This window comes from Prionailurus viverrinus, unplaced genomic scaffold (assembly GCF_022837055.1).
Source record: "Prionailurus viverrinus isolate Anna unplaced genomic scaffold, UM_Priviv_1.0 scaffold_53, whole genome shotgun sequence".
Classification (NCBI taxonomy): Eukaryota; Metazoa; Chordata; class Mammalia; order Carnivora; family Felidae; genus Prionailurus; species Prionailurus viverrinus.
In genome coordinates this window covers 96709-117286 of record NW_025927616.1, presented here as the reverse complement: position 1 = coordinate 117286, position 20578 = coordinate 96709, and the positions used below count along the sequence as shown (strand labels likewise).

The 20578-nt window shown below is 46.7% G+C and overlaps 1 protein-coding gene and 1 non-coding gene across 9 annotated transcripts in view; one reads left to right on the top strand and one right to left on the bottom strand.

Moving 5' to 3' along the window:
- DISP1 (dispatched RND transporter family member 1) overlaps window positions 1-20578 on the bottom strand; it is a 179545-nt gene that overhangs the window by 97679 nt on the left and 61288 nt on the right. For 4 of the 8 annotated variants that reach the window (XM_047848106.1, XM_047848113.1, XM_047848112.1 and 1 more), the window contains exon 3: window positions 15311-15347. The exons of 3 other annotated variants lie outside the window; for them this stretch is intronic. The gene's annotated coding sequence lies outside the window, so the exon portion shown is untranslated. Of the gene's footprint in view, window positions 1-11758; window positions 11779-15310; window positions 15348-20578 lie in introns of those variants that run through there. One more of the 8 variants, XM_047848108.1, reaches the window with a different exon arrangement.
- Window positions 6839-6940, top strand: LOC125159649 (U6 spliceosomal RNA). Its single transcript, XR_007149863.1, has one exon. It is a non-coding gene; the product is annotated as a U6 spliceosomal RNA (small nuclear RNA).

Below are 20578 nucleotides of genomic sequence, written 5' to 3'. Positions count from 1 at the left end.
ATCTATAGAAAAGAATGTATTTGCTGTTTTTCTAAATGCTAATAGTTAAAGCCCTCACCTCAAAATTTCTTTTTTCTTCTTTTAAGATTTTATTTTTAAGCAATCTCTATACACGATGTGGCACTTGAACTCACAGCCCCGCGATCAAGAGTCCCATGCTCTGCTGACAGGGCCAGCCAGGCACCTGTCAAAATTTCCTTTTTAACTGCCTTCTTTTTTTTTCCTCATTTTTTTTAATGTTTATTTTATTTTTGAGAGACAGAGACAGCACGTGAGTGGGGGAGGGGCAGAGAGAGAGAGAGAGGGGGAGACACAGAATCCAAAGCAGGCTCCGGGCTCCGAGCCGTCAGCACAGAGCCCGACGTGGGGCTCGAACCCACGAACCGAGTTAACTGCCTTCTTAAATGTTTTAATTTGGCCAAACATTCTCATTCCATGTGCACATGTTGAATACACAAACACACATAAGCATTTATGAAGGCGCTCACTCAAAAATCTATTCCAGGGGCACCTGGGTGGCTCAGTCAGTTAAGAGTCTGACTTCGGCTCAGGTCATGATCTCGCGGTTTGTGAGTTCGAGCCCTGCGTCGGGTTCTGTGCTGACAGCTCAGAGCCCGGAGCCTGCTTCGGATGCTGTGTCTCCCTCTCTCTCTGCCCCTCCCCCACTTACACTTTTTCTCACTCTCTCTCTCAAAAAAAAAAAAAAAGAATAAACATTAAAAAAAATTTTTTTAGGGGCACCTGGGTGGCTCAGTCGGTTGAGCGTCCAACTTCAGCTCAGGTCATGATCTCACACCCTGTGAGTTCGAGCCCCGCGTTGGGCTCTGTGCTGACAGCTCAGAGCCTGGAGCCTGTTTCGGATTCTGTGTCTCCTTCTCTCTCTGACCCTCCCCCATTCATGCTCTGTCTCTCTCTGTCTCAAAAACAAATAAACGTTAAAAAAAAAAAATTTAGGGGCGCCTGGGTGGCGCAGTCGGTTAAGCGTCTGACTTCAGCCAGGTCACGATCTCGCGGTCCGTGAGTTTGAGCCCCGCGTCGGGCTCTGGGCTGATGGCTCGGAGCCTGGAGCCTGTTTCCGATTCTGTGTCTCCCTCTCTCTCTGCACCTCCCCCGTTCATGCTCTGTCTCTCTCTGTCCCCCCAAAAATAAATAAACGTTGAAAAAAAAATTTAGGAAAAGGAAAAAACAAGTTTTTAAAAAGAACATTTAATTAAAGGTTTTGCTTTCAAAAGTAAGTAAACTTATAAGAAGTGTAACGTTGTATTTCCACATGACTGTCGAGTCTACAAAAACGCTTTATCTGTAACGTGCTGTAGCGCTCATTATAAACCCCATCTCTCCTCTGGGGTTTCTGTGCTGAGAAGATCGGGGCACACCATATAGCCAGCTCCTATCCTGCCCGAGACCTTCCTGTAACACCCACTGTGCCTCCTTGTGAAGCCACATGTCCATAAGTATAACGGAAGCCCAGTGCACCTTGGACCAACCAAAGCATTAAATTTAAAGACTCCTGATTAGAAATGAATAAAAAGCATTAGCCAAAAAAGATGAAGTTAAAAAAAATTAATACAAATTAATTTACTCAAAACTAAATTACATTCAGATCACAGCACTCTGATGCTGCTTCAACCTTCACCTAGGCTAGCTTTAAGACTGCAACACCCCTGGGGCGCCTGGGTGGCTCAGTTGGATGAGTGTCCGACTTCGGCTCAGGTCACGATCTCACGGTTGACGAGTTCAAGCCCTGCGTCGGGCTCTGTGCTGACAGCCTGGAGCCTGCTTCAGTTTCTGTGTCTTCCTCTCGATCTGCCCCTCCCCCACTCATGCTCTGTCTGTCTCAAAAATAAATATAAACATTAAAAAAAAAGACAAAGAGATATTTTTATTTATATTTATATAAAGGTGTGTGGGGTGACAAGGTGGGGTGACCTTTCCAGAGGACAACACGGTAGGGTTTATTAATATCTTTACTACACCTTTAAAAATACCTTCTAACCCAGAAGTCCCATTGCCACAGTTTACCCTGTGACTAACCTAAAGTTCATCAAAATAACAGAAACAAGTACCGTCTGTGGATTCAAGGAGGAGGAGGAAGAGAAGGAGAAAACAAACAAATTCTCCATCAACAGGGAACCAGTTACACAAAGGTCCATTCCCATAACAGAATTTTATGGTAAACGTTTATTTAAAAATGTTGCTCTTGGTACTTCTCTGGTTGTTGTTTTGTCTTTTTTTTAACTTACACTTGAAGTCCTTGGTTCTTTCCTTTCCCCCTGGTTTTCAGACTGAGTTGGTTCCTTAGCACCCTTGAAATGGGACCGATGAGGAATGAGATTTACCTTCTTTTACTAACCAGTGTCTGAAGCCCAGGCCCCCACCTTCTCTCCTTCTGCTCTATTTCTGGCCGCCCCTTCGTTGCTGGAAGAGACCCCTGAAATGCCTCAGAAACCAAGGGGAGCAGGTCCACCGCACCAACAAAGTCATTTACTGATCACCCACCACGGGACGCACGGCGTGGAGCTTTGGGCAGACTAGTAAACCCTCAACAGGTGTCCGTTTAACTCATTAATGTGTGGAAAACACTGAAAACATTAATGTATTAAACATTTCGTCTGGCGGTGAGAACGGGTGGGCCTGTCACTGGTTATTCTGGCAACGGTGGTTATACCTAAAGGGATCCATTCAAAACACTGTTAAGTTCCTTGGTATTTTTCACTATCCACTTTAGGCTTTAACTTCGTGTCTGCAGAACAGCGTAAACTGAAGAATCTATGCGGCAAAGCACTCTTACTGTGTTTAAAGATGGTGACCTTCCAGGTGAACAGCTACTGGCAAAAAGCACTAACAGAGGACCGGAACTCTTTTCCGATCACGTGGATGATGAGAAAGACTACCCACTGGTTTGTGGATGCAGCTTCTGCCTCTCAATTCTCGTCTCGTTTGAAGCAACGACCTAAACGGACTCTTCTGGGCCACCCAGCTACCAGCTTGTAGGACTTCCTAACAACGTCCCATGTTTACAGCTGCTTCGGAACCAGAGCTTCTTCTGCTCACCCTGATGCTAAGGGACTCCGGTCTACCAGTGTCCTCCACTGACTGCCCTCCTCACACCCCAAGTTACCCGGCGGAGCGTTCAGAGAGCTGCAGACCCGGCCGTGCCTGGTCTTCAGTCCTGTTGGGCACCGGCCCTTCCCCTGGGACTTCCACTCCACCTCCGGCCCCCTCGGCCTCCTCTCGGGAACTCCTACTGGCCTGGCGCCCTCCTGCAGCACTTCCGGGCTGTTCCTTCGGGCTGGACCCCTCTACCCCGTCTTCTGCACTGAGCTCCTGCTTTTTCTTCAAAGCCCAGCCCTCAGGCATGTCTCAGGGAAGAAGGGAATCACAGCGCCTTGCACTTGTCCTTAAGACACAGATTACAGGTGTCACAGATTACACGTGTCTGACAGCTGACCCTCTGTCTCCCCCACTAGACTCTAAAGTTATGCGAGGGCACGGACAACGTCCGCTGTTGCTCAGACAGTATTTATTCCCAGCTCTTGGAACTTCTGCACCAACAGCTATAAAAGGCACTTTAGGTAAGCTCTTAATTCCTAACAAAGTGTCATAGAGATATTACTACCCCTATTTAATCTTTCTTAGTGTTTACGTATTTATTTTGAGGGGGGGGGGGGAGGGGCGGGGGCGGGGAGTGACAGGGAGACAGAATCCCAAGCAGGCTTTGTGCTGTCAGCACAGAGTCCGACCTGGGGCTCAAAGTCATGAACCGTGAGATCATGACCTGGGCCAAAACCAAGAGTGAGACGCTTAAGCGACGGAGTCACCGAGGCGCCCCGTCCCTATTTTAGAGACGAGGTCACGAGCTCAGAGAGGTAAAGCCACCAGCACAGAGAGGAAAAACCAGCGTCTCAGCCTCCAGAGGCCACACTCTCTCTCCCTCTCCTGCTTTTACAGGATCTCCACATACTTACCTCATTTGTGTGCATGGGAAACGTTTCAAAGCAAGGAGAGAGACAGACTAACACGGCGAGTGGCCCTGCCCTCGCCTCCCAGCTTTATGAAAATGTCTGAATGTTGTCTTCCTGCCCGTTTTTCTTCATGAACCATTACAGGCAGTAGGTTCCCCTGCAGAACAGAACAGACTGGGACCCCATTCCCTTTCTTCGCTCCGAAGAGGCGACCGCTCTCCTGAACCAGGGTTTTCATTTCCAAGCACGTCTTACGCCAGGCCGCCACGTGCGTCCATACACAACGGGTGAGCTGTTCTGCACTCCCTCAGACCTCCTGTAAGTGCCGTCCCATCACGTCCGCCGGTCCGAAACGTCCACTCGCTGCTGCTTCTGAGACCTAGCTCACACACAGCTCTGCTGGACAGTTAGGAGTTTTGGTGTTTTACAACTACGACCACGCCCTAATGGACTTCCTTGGATCTGTCTCCTCAACACGCGGAGACGATTCTCCAACGTACAGCTGACCTTGACCGACACGGATCTGAACTGCACGGGTCCGATACACAGGTGCCTTACGGGGCAGCACCGTGAGGATATTTCCTGTTCCTTATGATTTTCTCATAGTTTCTTCTCTCTAGCTTATTTTATTGTAAGAGTATAGTATACAACACATATACAAAATATGTGTTAATTGACAAGTTACTGGTAAGGCTTCCGGTCAACTATTAGTAGTTAAGTCTTTTGTTGTCGCAAGTTGTACACAAACTTCCGACTGTGTGGGAAGTCGGCGGCCCCAACTCTTGCACTACTAAGAAGTGAGATCGCCGGCAAGAAGGGTCCGTGGGCAAAACTGCTCACCAACGTGCGGGAACCTGCTTGACTTTGACTCTATTAAAGATGAAACATCTACATCACATTATCTACTCCACTCTTGCCCCATCATCACCGATCGACCTCCCCACAGACACGGAGCAAGTGATAAAGGTTTATGAAATAAAGCAAGTATCTAAACCAGGAAATTTATTAAACGTTTGCTCTGTTTCAGACACTATCCTAAGAATTTTAAGTAAAAAATACCTTTTCATTCTCACGACAACCTAAGAGGTCATTATCCCCTTCTGCTCTCTGACAGACCACGTCAGACGGACAGGTGACTTTCCTTTTCAGAATTCTCCTGGCTATGTTCACATATTTTTTTTCTTCCAGGCAACTTCAGCATCATGAACGTATCTTAAAATGCAACATCAAGAGCCCTTCATTTTAATTCACAATAACAAGCATCTAACAACTGTTTTCTGACGCTATTTCCTGCTTAAATAGTCTTTGGCCCTTTAAGAAGCCACACGAAACTCATACTGTTTTTAGGCTCCACGGATATGGAGGGGGTGGGGGCATCAAAAGAGACTTAGAGTAACGTATATTCTATATTTTAATATTTTCAACGCAGAGACAAAAAAAAAAACATACATCTACACAGACACCCTTAGTTGGAGATCATGCAAAAAAGGTAAATTTAAGGCCCTCCATGAGTGCAAGGCCCAAAGCTAAATAAATGCCCCAGCAGCCCACCCCATAAAAAGCCCAGGATTCTCTCCCCCGCTTTCTATTTCCACCGCACCCTCCACAAAACCAGGAAACCACAGTGATTGTTTCCTCTGGCCTGGTGACAGTCGAGCCCTCACTCAGAGCTGTGTTCACCGCGGGCAGCAGCGGGATGAAGGGCTCTTGTAACAACTTCATCTGAAAAGCTACTGTGTGAATTTAGTTACTTGCATCTCAAAAGGTACAAAGACCAAGGAGAAGATGAGACCTCTGTGTTTCTCTCTGTAGTAGTTCCACCCTGTGTAATTTATTTGGTTCTTTTATAGCCAAAATCAACTAACCCTCAAAGTTATGAGCTTCGAGATCAGCCGGTCACAGTTTCCACAGGCTTTACTAGCTCCTTGGAGAGAAAGAACCCCTGTTGACATGCTTGCTTGAATCAGGTCTTGGTTACACCCTCGTGGTCTTCTAAGATACTAATTTTGTGCTACTTTAATGAAAAAATGAAAGTCTGCCACGAGACCAACTGATGATAGCACACAGACCTCAGCCAAGAAAAGCATTAGTATTTTGTTTTCTCTGTCCCAAATACACTCAAATTGTTCCTGGTATTTTTCTCGGGAGTTTTAAAATTGACTAGTTTTTAAGTTCTATGTCAATAATGGCTTTGTTAGTACTACATAAAACCTATGACTAACAAACGTCCAGAAAATATTTACATTCAAAAATATTTTTCTTTTATTAGTAACTGTGATTTAAAACAAACATCTTAGGACCTGAGGCGTCCCTGGTGTTGGAAAATTACAAGGGTATCTGCACTCAGATGGGGTGTTGAAGACTCAGGGTCTTAGAATTTAAGGAAATCTGCAAAATGCAAACAGTTTATTTTGTTCTCTTTCTAAATAAAAATTGCAATTCCATCACGCAATTCGTTTCTTGACAAAAGGAAGGTTTGAGTCTTAATTGAATCATGGGTGTTAGAATTTATTAGCCTTGGTTTCACATGGAAACAATATTCATCTTTCATTAGTAAATATACTATAGTAATCAGCTTATTGCTAAATACAACAGATTATGAAGTAAAATAAGACGAAAATGCTTAGAATCAAGAATACAAGCATTTGGAAACTTTGATCGTAGGGGAAAGCACATCTGAAAATTATCCTCACGATGTTCCTTTCTGAATATGCTGTTACTGAAGAATTTTAGTGCATTAGAAACCATCCAAGTCAGCCAGTCAGGAGTCAGGTAATCTGGGTATTTCTTCGATGGGAAAGTCCACTAGCTGACTTCGATTAAAAAAAAACAACAACAAAAAACAAACCAAAAACCCACTACCAACAACAACTTTGCTCCAGCAGCTCATACGCTAAACTTGGGACAACACAGAAAAGATTCCATGGCCCCTGCATACAGACGGCATACAAATTCATGAAGTATCCCGTATTTTAAAGCATCATAAATATACCAACGCTATCGGCTGATTTTAATTTGTATTTGTTAGGTACTGTGAATAGCAAAAGTAATAGATGCTTCTCGTAATGAAGTAAGCAACATAACCATAAACAAAGAAACAGTTAACAATGTTTCCAAATCCCACTCCCCGAGACAATCAGTGCTCACAGCCGGACCACCCCTCCGGGCTCGTTCACATCACCTATAGAAACATCTCACACACAGCCCACTATGCGTGCCTGCAAGCCCACATTCCTCATACATAGAGACGTGTTCCGTGTAACGTATACCACACATAAGCAGGGTCCTCTCTCATTCTGGGGAACATGACACATACTGCTCTGCACCGCACACACTCACTGCCGTGCCGGTGATGCCTTTCGTCCGCAGACGCAGAGCTCACGCCATCTCTCTAAGGCCCGCGGAACTGCTCGGTGTGGACGCAGCCTCCTTTATGCCCCGCACTTTTCACTCGCCCTTCTCTTGATGGGTACGTCCCCCTCCTCAAGTGTCCGCCGACCCCCAACCCTTTCCCCGTAGGCTCCCTCTCATCAACCCTCTGCGACAGACACACACCGTGAGCACGAGCAGGGAGAGAAAAGCTGCTTTGCCAAACCACTTTTACGTGTACGGCCGCCCCTCAACGTCTCATATTCTGACACATCCAATGCACCGCCCAGGTAAGCTGCACGTCAAGACACTAGCTTAGGTCACCTGGTAGTTAGAGGTCTAGGGTTTACAAGAAAGGCACACGGGACAGGGAACCACAGCCCCCAGGCTCTAGCTGCAGTTCCGACGTGAAGCACCTACAGGACCCTGAGAAGTTACATCACTACTTGGATGTGTTTCCTCCTCTAAATAAGGAACTGCTTGAGCTGGACAATGTCTAGTCTGTTCACACTGAATCAACGATTCTATATTGCTCAATGAATGCAGACTTTATGACAGTCCAGAGAGGATAACTTACTAAAAGGACTTTTGAATAACTTCCACAAAAGGGTTTACTAACAAATTAAACAGTGCAAAAATAGTGAAAGAAAAAATATTTTAACCACTCAAGAAAGCAAAATGTTTAAGTACTTCCATAATATCATTATAATTACCTATTTATAAATAATATGCTAATCACAACTATAATGGTCATTTTATGGAAGCAGTGTAACTAAACATCGCATAGTATACATATTTGGCTCAGTTCCAATTACTACAGATCTTGAAAATAATAAAATGAATGTTTTAAAAAGTGTAGTAAGTGGCTGAGCCTGGGTGGCTCAGTTGGTTAAGCATCCAACTCTTGATTTCAGCTCAGGTCATGATCTCATGGTTCGTGAGTTCGGTCCCCACATCAGGCTCTGCACTGACAGTGTGGAGCCTGCTTGGGATTCTCTCTTTCCCTCTCTCTCTGCCCCACCCCCTCTCAAAATAAATAAACTTTGTTTTAAAAGTATATCTCACCGTGGTTTTGACTGGTATTTCCTTGATGATGAGTGATGTTAAGCATCTTTTCATGTGTCAGAATGGCTAAAATTAACAACTCAGGCAACACTAGATATTGGCGAGGATGCGGAGAAAGGGGAACCCTCGTGCACTGCTGGTGGGAATGCAAACTGGTGCAGCCGCTCTGGAAAACAGTGTGGAGGTTCCTCAGGAAATTGAAAATAGAACTACCCTACAACCCAGCAATTGCACTACTAGGTATTTATCCAGAGCATACAAAAATGCTAATTTGAAGGGCCACATGCACCCCAATGTTTATAGCAGCATTATCGCCATAGCCAAATTATGGAAGGAGCCCAAATGTCCATCAACTAATGAATGGATAAACATGTGGGGTGTGTGTGTGTGTGTGTGTGTGTGTGTGTGTGTGTGTAATGGAATACTACTTGGCGATGAAAAAGAATGAAATTTTGTTATTTGCAACAATGTAGATGGAACTAGAGTATATGATGCTAAGCGAAATAAGTTGGAGAAAGACAAATACATGATTTCACTCATGTGGAATTTGAGAAACACAACAGACGAACACAGGGGAAGGGAAAGTAAAATAAGATGAAAACGGAAAAGGAGGCAAACCATGAGACTTAAACACAGAGAACAAACTGAGGGTTGCCACAAGGGAGGTGGGTGGGGGATGGGCTGCATGGGGGATGGGCACCGAGGGGGGCATGTGTTGGGACCGGCACTGGTGTCATCTGTAAGTGATGAACCACTGGGTTCTACTCCTGAAACCAACACTACACTGTATGGTCACTAACTAGAACTTAAATTTAAAAAAAAAGTGTACTGGGGCGCCTGGGTGGCGCAGTCGGTTAAGCGTCCGACTTCAGCCAGGTCACGATCTCGCGGTCCGGGAGTTCGAGCCCCGCGTCGGGCTCTGGGCTGATGATGGCTCAGAGCCTGGAGCCTGTTTCCGATTCTGTGTCTCCCTCTCTCTCTGCCCCTCCCCCGTTCATGCTCTGTCTCTCTCTGTCCCAAAAATAAATAAATGTCGAAAAAAAAAAAAATTAAAAAAAAAAAAAAGTGTACTAACTGTTGAAAGGCTATGGAGAAACGTGGCCCCATTTCCGCCTCAGCCATTCCATTTCTAGATTAAGGTTCTTAATTTATAAAAAGGAACCCCAAAGCTTTAGGGTCACTCATTTATTAAACGATCTTTATCAAACGTGAACAGTGTGCCAGGTGGGCCCTGTGCTGTCCCTAGGTTACAGATGCAGGAGCGACGCCCTGAGGCCCAGGCTCCCCGCCCCCCCGCAACCCAGGGCCGGGACCGGCAGCCCCCCCCCCACCCCGCCACCACCCTGTGCCCACACTGCCTCGGCCTACAGTTCTGCACCCCAGATGGTTTTCTGATTCAAACCAGCCTGCCCCATAATCGGACTTAATTAACTTACATTTTAATATATTTGTTAAAAGATTCATGTGTCATTTTCGAACACCCTACTGCGTTCTGCAAGACAGAAAAGGATACTAGTGTTTACGGAACCCGCAGAAGCGGGGCCCTGTGGCTGGTCTACAGGGGAGGTGACAAGGAGTTAGTTCCTTCCCAGCCACAAGTCACCGTGCAGTCCCGAGTGATGTGAACATGTACCTGCATTTTAATCTGCTTGATCTCGGGCTCCAAAACATGCACAACAGAAGGAAATACAGAACGAACCCCAAATATGTGCACGGACCCCACACCTCGGGGGCCACACAACCCTATGAAAGAAAGGAGTGAAGACAGAAGCCACCACCGCTAGGATGGAAGTGCGTCTGCAGAGAGTGAGGGGAGAACACGGCCCAGTGTTCCACCCTGCAAACTGCCAACCTGGACCAAGACCGCACTGGCCCCTCTGCTCAGCCCTCCCCCCACTCCTCCGCCCCTCTGCTCAATCCTCCCTCCAATCCTCCCCCTCTCTGTTAAGTCCTCCCCCCTCCTATCCTCTGCCTCTCTGCTCAGTCCTCCCTCCAGTCCTCACCCCCTCTGGTCAATCTTCCCCCTCAGTCCTCCGCCTCTCTCCTCGATCCTCCCTCTAGTCCTCCACTCCTCTGCTCATCCCTCCCTCCAGTCTTCTGTCCCTCTGCTCATCCCCTCCCATCCTCCCCACCTCTGTTTAGTCCTCCTCCAGTCCTCAGCCCCTCTGCGCAGTCCTCCCTCTAGTCCTCCCCCCATACAGTCCTCCCTCCAGTCCTCCCCCTCTCTGTTAAGTCCTCCCCACTTATGCTTAGTCCTCCCCCCTCCCATCCTCTGCCTCTCTGCTCAGTCCTCCCTCCAGTCCTCACCCCCTCTGGTCTATCTTCCCCCTCAGTCCTCCGCCTCTCTGCTCGATCCTCCCTGTGGTCCTCCACCCCTCTGGCTAGTCCTCCCTCCAGTCCTCCCCCGCTCTGGTCAATCTTCCCCCCCAGTCCTCCACCCCTCTGCTCATCCCTCCCTCCAGTCTTCTGTCCCTCTGCTCATCCCCTCCCATCCTCCCCACCTCTGTTTAGTCCTCCCTCCAGTCCTCAGCCCTTCCGCTCGGCCCTCCCTCCAGTCCTCTGTCCCTCTGCTCAGTCCTCCACCCCTCTGTTCCATCCTCCCTCCAGTCCTCAGCCCCTCTGCTCAGCCATCCCTCCAGTCCTCAGCCCCTCTGCTCAGTCCTCCCTCCGGTCCTCCACTTTCAAGACACGGAGGAGCTGGGCAGGTGGAGCCGGACACAGATTCACTGGGGTGAGCACGGGGCCCTTCCCTGCACTAACCCCGCCCATGGACATGTGGCTCTGGCTCCTGGTCTGCTCCTTGGAGGAGAGAAGGCATTACCATAAATCCAGCAGGGGGCCCCCAGGTGCAAATTCAAAGAGAAAACAAAAAAGTAACTTTGGCTAAAAGTGCAAAGGCATTTTTGGAAATTCGCCAAGTGTACCTGCCTCTAATAGTGAGTAGTTCCTGTGTGCATCAGTGCTGCAGGCTGATGCCTAGGTGATTTCTTTTATATATTTAATTTTTTTTAATGTTTATTTTTGAGAGAGAGAGAGACAGACAGAGCATGAGCTGGGGAAGGGTAGGGAGAAAGGGAGATACAGAATCTGAAGCAGGTTCCAGGCTCCAAGCTGTTAGCACAGAGCCTGATTCGGGGCTGGAACCCAGGAACAGTGAGATCCTGACCTGAGCCCAAGTCGGAAGCTTAACCTACTGAGCCCCTAGGCGCCCCTATGCTTTAGCAATTTCTATTTATAGAGACCAACCAGAACAGGCTCCGGACAGCCCTCACCACCCACTAAGTATTTTCTAAGCAACAATTTTGGGATTTTGGCTTTGTAAGTCTATACTTAAAAGACAGAAAACCATAAAACTTTACTTTCAAAATTTAATCTCAGAAAAGACTATGTAAACTGCGATTTCGTTTTTCTTCAAACAGGAAGGGCTTTCAAGACTGAGCTGTTTAACTGTCTTGATTTTTCTTAGTTTTAGAAGATGCAGACTCCCAGCACTCCTGATCAGGGTGGAAAACATAAATAAATGTGTAAACAGGTAACAAACAAAAAACTTAAATGTTTCTATAAAGGGTTAAAGAAAATGTTGGAAGAAAACTTTTTTTTTAATTAAAAAAAAATTTTTTTTACTGTTTATTTATTTTTGAGAGAGAGAGACAGAGTGAGAGCAGGGAAGGAACAGAGAGAGAGGGAGACACAGAATCTGAAGCAGGCTCTGCTTCTGTCAGCACAGAGCCTGACGCGGGGCTCAAACCCACGAACCGTGTGATCATGACCTGAGCTGAAGTCGGACTCTTAACCGACTGAGCCACCCAGGTACCCCGGAAGAAAACTTCTTTAAAACAACAAAAAAAATAATCAACTCCCAGGCAAGTGTATGGAAGAGACTTCCTGACATAAAACCCACCCCCTTGTTTCTTTCCTACTTTCTGGTATTACGACTCATTAGAAATTCCACAGTCAATTCAATCCTAGGACTTACAATGCACATGCCACATTTAATATAGTTTGGGTAAACAGAAAAAGCAAACACAGAAAAGGATGAAGCAGTTTTCAAAACAAGTTTCAAGGGATAAAATATGAACTTATGAGCAAGGGATTATTAGTTTTAATCATATGGAGAGAAAAGCAGACCATATTTCCTGAGGTTTAAGGGAAAAAAATGCACCTCAAAAGGGAACGTCATTAACGGCTGTCTGAAATTGTGAATCTGTAACCTTTGAGGGCATAGGTGAATGAGACTGCTTTTCCCCCCAGATTACTCACAGTTAATGTAATTTGGCAACAATCTGAAGGTTACCAGAAATCTCTAATCACTTATAAGTTATCGTCAAGCATCCTTTTTTATAGCAGCTCAGTAACAAGCAGCAGTGACATGGAAATTCTTTTTGTCTGACAGCAGCGGCATAGGAAGAGAATTCAGACGAAGAACACATTTCATGTCGCCAGAGCTGACAAATGTGAAAAATGTGCCAAACTCTGAAAGCCACAATTTCTATTAATTAGACAAATGGAAACCTTTTCAATTGATGCTGCCCAAATCTCAGGTTTTTCAAACAAAAGAACTGTTTGTCTTAAAGAAAAAATTTAACAGTTATTCATTTTTCAGACAGAGAGACACGCAGAGCGTGAGCAACGGAGGGGCAGAGAGAGAGGGAGACACAGAATCCGAAGCAGGCTCCAGGCTCTGAGCTGTCAGCACAGAGCCGGATGCGGGGCTCGAACTCACGAACCGCGAGACCGTGACCTGAGCCAAAGTCGGATGCTCAACCAACTGAGCCACCCAGGCGTCCCAAAAGAACTGTTTTTCTTCCAGAGCCATTTTATTTTTATTTATGACTTTTTCTTATTGGAAAAAGACTGTTCATATTAACTGAATAATTTATCTGGGTTCAAGCTTTAAATGGTAAAAAAACAAGAATACTTACATGGAGTCCTATTCTCATGTGGTTTGAAAATAAAACATGAAGACACTGGAGGGGAAAGAACCACTTGAACCACTTGTTCAACACAGTTTTATTGAACATGCACCTCACGCCAAATATTGGTCCAGCAGTGAGGATATATCTAGAGGTAACACCGTAACTATTTTATTGACTCATTCATTCATCCAAATCCTTAAAACATGGATTTTCCACCTGATGCCAAGGCTTTGACAAGATGCTAGGGACTCAAAACATTGTCTTGAATCATGTTTCCCACTGCTGGAGACTAGAATGAATCCTGGGCTGCTGAATGTGAAGTGGAGGGATGTGAATCCTTCACTTACATGTAGAGCTTGAACTCAGACGGAGACGGGGGCATAGACACATACACATATTTCCTGGCTCCGTCTGAGAGATCTGAGACCTAACAGGGTCTAGAACAAACCACACATTAGTAGCAATGTGCACACCCGGATCTTGGTTTCAAAATACCATTCTCCACGAAAAGGAACCAAAGCACCCTAGGAAAGGCTGTGTCCGGGGCTGGTGCAAAGAAGTACGTGAAGAACTTACTTACAACATCTTGTTCCACCAAAAGTAAGAAATCCTTGAAGAATTATGGAAACATATCCAAAGGACAGAGGGGCAGTTTGTAGCTGGGGCCCCACAGCCCAAAGCTGGAATAATTCAAGCAATAAAATAATTCCTGACAGTAAGGAATATAATTCCTTGAAAACAGTGAGAATCTATGGGTTTGAACTAATATAAATTTTAAAAAGGAAGAAAAGGGAGCTCTTTCTTAGAGCATAATACCAACTAATAAATATGGAAGTCTAGAAGGAAGGAGTGAAAGTCTGAGGAGGAAGAAGATACTTCAAACTATCTCTCCACAAATTACATATTAACTACAATAGGAAAACGGTAAGTTTACAGTGGAGAAACTTGGTGGGTAAGTCAGTAACACTTGTACCGACATCGCCCGCCTACTGACAGGATGTAGAAGGCACGACACCGTCCCGTGGCTTCCCCCCAAAATGACGACACTTCAATCTCACCATGAGAACACATTAGACAGACCCAAATCGAGGTCAATTCTACAGAATAATTGACCTCTCCTCCTCAAAATATGTAAATTAAGGTCAAGAAAGTGAAGAAAGACTCCAGAACTGTTCCATATTTGATTCAAGGAGACAGGAAACTGCCATGCAATGTGTGACCCCGGACTGGATGTCGTACTCGAGACAGAGGGCAAATCTGGATGTGGACCGCAGATGAGCAAACAGTATTATATCCAGGTTAGATTTCCAGATTTTGGTATGTGTGCTGTGTTTTATGAGAGAATGTGTCCTTAGGAACTACGTACGGAAGGACACCGGGGTAAAGGGGCACGATGTTGGCAACTTATCCTCCAACGGTTCAGAAAACGTTATGCACATATAAATAAGTAAACTGTGCTAAATAATTGGTAAATCTAGAAAATAAAATATAAATAAATAAATAAATAAATAAAAACAAAAAAACAAAAAGAGAAAACAAATAACTGGTAAATCTAGGTAAATGGTATATGGCATTTCCTTGTATTAATTTTGTGATTCTTCTTTTTTTTTAAAGGTTTTTTTTTTAATTTTTTTAACATTTATTCATTTTTGAAAGGCAGAGAGAGAGAGAGAGAGCGTGAACGGGGGAGGGGCAGAGAGAGAGGGAGACACAGAAACAGAAGCAGGCTCCAGGCTCCGAGCTGTCAGCACAGAGTCCGACGTGGGGCTCGAACCCACGGACCGCGAGATCACCACCTGAGCCGAAGTCAGCCGCTCAACCGACTGAGCCACCCAGGCGCCCCTGTGATTCTTCTTAAAGTTCAAAATTATATCAAAATAAAAAGTTATAAACAAAACACTACAGTTAATCCACTCAAGAATGTGATCACTCAGGTAACACTTAGGACTTTACTAAACGTCAGTGGACAAAGATACATAGAACACAGATTCCTACCTTTGAGGACATCTCAGTCTTGAAAGGGTTGCTCAACCTTTCAGAAAAACAAATTATAACATTATCTTATTACCACTCTCTTTTAATGCAGTCAAAAGACCTCATACGGAAAATGTATTGTGAAGGACGTGAACATTTTCCCACTGTACTAGAAGTTAAATAACAAACATTCCTAAAATAAATAAATCTATCACCCAAGAAGCAGAATTTTTGCTTTAAAAATATTTCTGCCGTAACGTGATCTATATTATAATAACATTACTAGAGATTCAGGGCGTATGGCTTTATTAACACTGTATATTATTATTTTTAAGATTTTAAGTAAGCTCTATACCCGAAATGGGGCTCGAACTCACCACCCTAAGATCTAGAGCCGCACGCCCCTCTGAGCGAGCCACGCGTCCCACCAGACAAATATTACTTTTAAATGCCACATTACTCATTCAGCGTGGTAAACAGACTTTGAAAGAACAGTATGACGAAGCCCAGGAACAACAGACGGTGAGACGGAGAAACGTGTGTTAACTGGCATCGACTGGAGGCCAAGAGGGAGAACACGTCCGAAGACGGGAGCTGAAGAAGCGCACTCGAGTCGTGGGCCCACAGGGCCGACTCCTACTTCATAAGCAGGGGGGGCGGTGGAAGGACGGAGCACGGGGCCGCGGCAGCCCCACGATCGGGCAGACACGCACTGTGGACAGTCTCTGGCACGGTCCCTGCCCCACACAGACAAGGACACCAGCTCTAGGAGGAGGCTGAGCCACCGGCCAGGAGGGCCAGGGATGGGATTCAAACCCAGGCTGACCTAATTCAGAAGCCACGCTCTCAAACACTACGTAATCTGCTCTTCCTGACACATGCACCTGAGGGTCTACGATGGGCACGTTTGTGACAGAGCCGAACAGTAAACAAAACAACCCACCCCCGAAGTTGCAGGATTTCGAGCCTAGAATACGTAAATGGCCGGAATGACAGACCGTCTGCAGGCTTCTCTATAGTGGAAGGTGTTACCAGCAATTGGGGTAACGATAAAATAGCCATCGTTGGCTTCAAAGTCGGTGGTGACAGGGTCCCTCGGGATTAAAATGCGAAGTCACCACAAAACACACCGAGAACGTAGACGCAGAACCTTCCCAGCCACTCGGCTGTGACTTGACCAGCTGTACTAACATCTCTGAAGAAACGTGTTAATTCAGAAAACAGGACGTCAACAACGGGCCGAGAAAAAAGAGATGGGCTGTCCCACAGGGCAGGCCCATTGGCCCAGGGACAGCCACACTCTGGTGACCAATGTAGCCTTACTGCAGGAAAGGATGTAGCCGGGTTCCTTTAAATATCTGAAATTTAGGGGCGCCTGGGTGGCTCAGTCAGTTGAGCGTCCGACTTGGGCTCGGGTCGTGATCTCACGGTCTGTGAGTTTGAGCCCCGCGTCGGGCTCTGTGCTGACAGCTCAGAGCCTGGAGCCTGCTTCCGATTCTGTGTCTCCCTCTCTCTCTGCCCCTCCCCCGCTCATGCTCTGTCTTTCTTTCTCTGTCAAAAATAAACATTAAAAAAAATTTAAAAAAATAAATCAAAATAAATATCTGAAATTTAATCTTTATTTTTATCAAAACAACCTATTTACAGTCTTAAAAGTAGCTCTACGAGGCACTAAATGGGGAGAAAAGTGGCCCCCGCCCCTCCTTTCTTCAGCTAATACCTTCTCTGTCGCTGTTTGCAGATCACATGCTCATTACTGCTTTCTACATTTTTTTAAGTAGGCTCCACACCCATCGTGGGGCTGGAGCCCACAACCCTGAGATCAAGAGTCGCATGCCCCCCCACTGAGCCAGCCGGGCGCCCTGTGCTTTCTACGTTTTCTATTTCAAGCATGAACTTTCAAGTTGCACGTGACACGTAGCCATCCGGAGCGTCCCGCCCTGCTCGGGACACTTACATCACACCGCACTAGCACTGAGTGCCTGGTTGTTAGGACTAAATAGCCCCTAACCATCATTCCCAGGGGCATCCCTTCCAGAATGGCCATCACATTCCTTTCCTGAAATCATGTTTCCTTCTAATTTGCAGCCTCTTTTCTATGCATCTTCTCAACCCGAGGACGATTCAGTGAAAACACCTCCAGGTGGGACGTGTACACGCTGGACGGTGAACAACTCCCAACCTTGTCGACTTAGAATCTAGACATCAGTCCCGGCCCCCCCCCCCCCAGCTGCCCTGGGCCCCCGCCTGCCCCGCAAATGCCAGGCCAGGTTCCTGTAGCTACACCTGCTGCTACCGCCATTCCCATTTGATTGCCCGCCTCCCCTTGGACTGACCCCTACGTTATGTCCCACCCTGTCCCAGCCTGTCCACGGAGCTGAGAATCTTTCAACACCCAAGAGCACCTGCTGTTCCCCAGGTACAGTGTCTGCTCTTATCTCTGGGGATTTTAACTACAGTTTCTTTGAAAGGGCTGTTGCTCCTTTATTGTTTCTGTCCCTCTGACATGCTTTTTGTAATCCCGTCTGTTTTGGCTTCTTTCCTGGGAGAGACTCTCCTCCCCCTCCCCTGTGTCCTCTGTGTGCGTTAAGGGTGAGACAGCAGAGACCAACAACGTCCATGCGGGGATGGCAGAACTTCCTGACGAGCGGATTTCCACTGGGGACCCTGCTCTCTCTCCAGCTGTTTCCGTCCCCTAGAGAGAGACCTCCGTTCTGCTGTGTGTCCGCCTGGTGGGTGGGGGTGGAGGGAGAGGGGTGGGAATGACCTGGCAGCCGGCTGTGGGCCGAGTACTTTAACTCAGCGTGCTCGCTCTGACCCGATTCTGTTAGAGCAAGTCAGACCCTGGTACTCAAACTCATTCTGAGAAAAAGCAAGTCCTTAGGACAGTCGGCAAGGCCCCACGTCATCGCCACTGCCTGTCACGTGTCCCCTCGGTATGCCTGACCTCCTATCTCACTCTCCTCCGGATGACTCACCTCCTCACTACTTCAGCCTCCCTTCTATCTCAGGGCCTTTGTGACGCCTGTTCCTCCGCCTGGGACAGCGCGCCCTGCCGTCCCCACAGCTGCCTGCCCCTCCCTGGTCCTCGAAGGACCCTTGTCTTGAACTACATCCCTTTCCCCAGCCCCAGCACTCACGACTTCCTATTATCACTTCACTGCATTACTGTTTATTGTCTGACTCCTCCCACAGGAACAGAGATGTTCTGGTCTGTTTAGATCACTAATCCACACCCAGCACCTGTAACAGCATTCACCCCTGTCCTTAACTGTGTCCGCAACTGTAGGTTCTAGAAAACACACCTCCAGTCCTGGCCGCAGGAGCAGAGACAGGAGCCCAGGAACCCTACCCCTGCTCCTCCGATTTTCAAATACTTCTGTTCTCGGCTCCCACAGCACGTCTGCGCTTCACGTCTGTGCCTTCCCAGGCTCTGCTCTTCAACTGCTTGCTTCTTACCTGCTTCCACCCTGTCCCGTCTTCTCCGCTCTGCTGAGTCGGCCAGCGCTGGTCCCTCCATGGTCCCGGCCTCCAAAGCCCCGCTCGAGTTTCTTCTACGGTTGTCACCTCTCCGCCCCGTTACAGTCAACTCCCTGAGATCTCAGTCCAGGCAGAAAACAGAGCACGTGGCCAGTCTACCACATTCACCTGTGTCGCTAAACATCTGATTCCCACAACTATCTCGTTTTTCACACTCCCTTGCTCACCAAGAAAAGCCCTGATGATGACGGCTTCTCAGCTCCCGTGTTGGCTACTTCGAAGGCTCATCCACCACAGATCCCCGTCCACAGGCGGTGACCGTACATACACGGGTCTGAGACCCTGATAAAGTCTCCGCAGGAGAGATACCTGCTCTTAGGAGGCTGAAGCACCAGCAGACTGAAAGTCACACTGAGATAATGTAGTCTTAGAAGTCTCTTGGGAGACCACCAGCGAACCTTTTTTTGTTTCCATACATTTATCCATCATGTGGAGTATTTTCATATTTTAAATTTCAGCAAAATATGGCTGGATTAACAGAAAAGGGGAAGCCCGAAAAAGGTCTAGAAGATAAATATAAATACACAGATAGGCAAGTAGGTGGGCAAGTGGATGGGCGGGCCATAGAGATAGAGAATCCCTGACATACAACGTACCCTTTGTTGGGTACCAACATGCTTGAGGCCTACGTAGGCCCTCCATACCTACGGCAGTGTTAACCCTCACACCAACTCTGTAATCTGCTCTCCTAGCTTATACGTAAGACCAAGACTCGGAGGTCATACGTCACGGCATAAGGGCACAGGGCCAGCTGAGATAAAGCCAGAACTGTCCACTTCCAAATTCCGTGATTTTTATCCTATACATACTGCTTTTAAGTGTTGATTAAAACAGTTTAAAATGCAAAATGAATACATTCTGACCTGCTTTTCATAGGATGCTAAGTGCTGATAACATTTTGAATGCTTCCCAAAGTACTGTTATTTTTTTTTACAAGACCTATACAATAAACATTAAAACCTACTGTCCATCCAATTCAACATCCTGTTCCCAAATGCCAAGTGACATCAACAGATACCCTGTGGTAGGAAACAGCTGCTTTCCATGACACCAACTTCAGAAACTCAGAGGCAGGTCCCTGATACAGTCCTGCTTTTCTAGAAGACCCTACCATGAGCCGGTCGCACATGGTTTTGTGTCTAGCAGCAAGCTCACGTCCGTCAGCCCCACGACAAAGGCCAGCTACGTCCGTCTAGAAAAGCCACCACCTCCGGGGGCTGGAATTCCAGGCACATCACCGCCGCCTTCTCATGGGAAACGCAAGCCAGCAGTGCCTTTGGGTTCAGAAAAAAGAAAATTAAACACAGCAAGCAGCCATACCTGGATTAGTGATGAATGACAGCAACCCAGCCGGGAATTATCAGTTTCATCTGGGCCGGAAGGAATCTCAGTGGAGGAATTCCTGGCTGCAGCTCTGCTATTTGCCGAGAATTTTGAAAATTAAACACTGATGCACTCGGAGTGGAATGTGCCCGTGCAGATCACAGGAGCGCAGGCAGCTGCAGCCGGAGGTCTACACGCCATCGAGTGAAAGGCTACGCGTCTGAATACGGTTTTCAATTTTTCCATTTGAACCCAATAAAAAATAAATGACAGCAATGGCGCTCAAAATATTCACACCCTGCAGCTGCCCAGCTAAATAATTCAGTATCTTTCTGAACAGAAAGTCTTTTCCCCCAGGACACATTTTTCAAAATATTAAATGTTCTGCTAGCTCAGCCCTCCTGCAGCCAGCTGCATTCTGTTTTG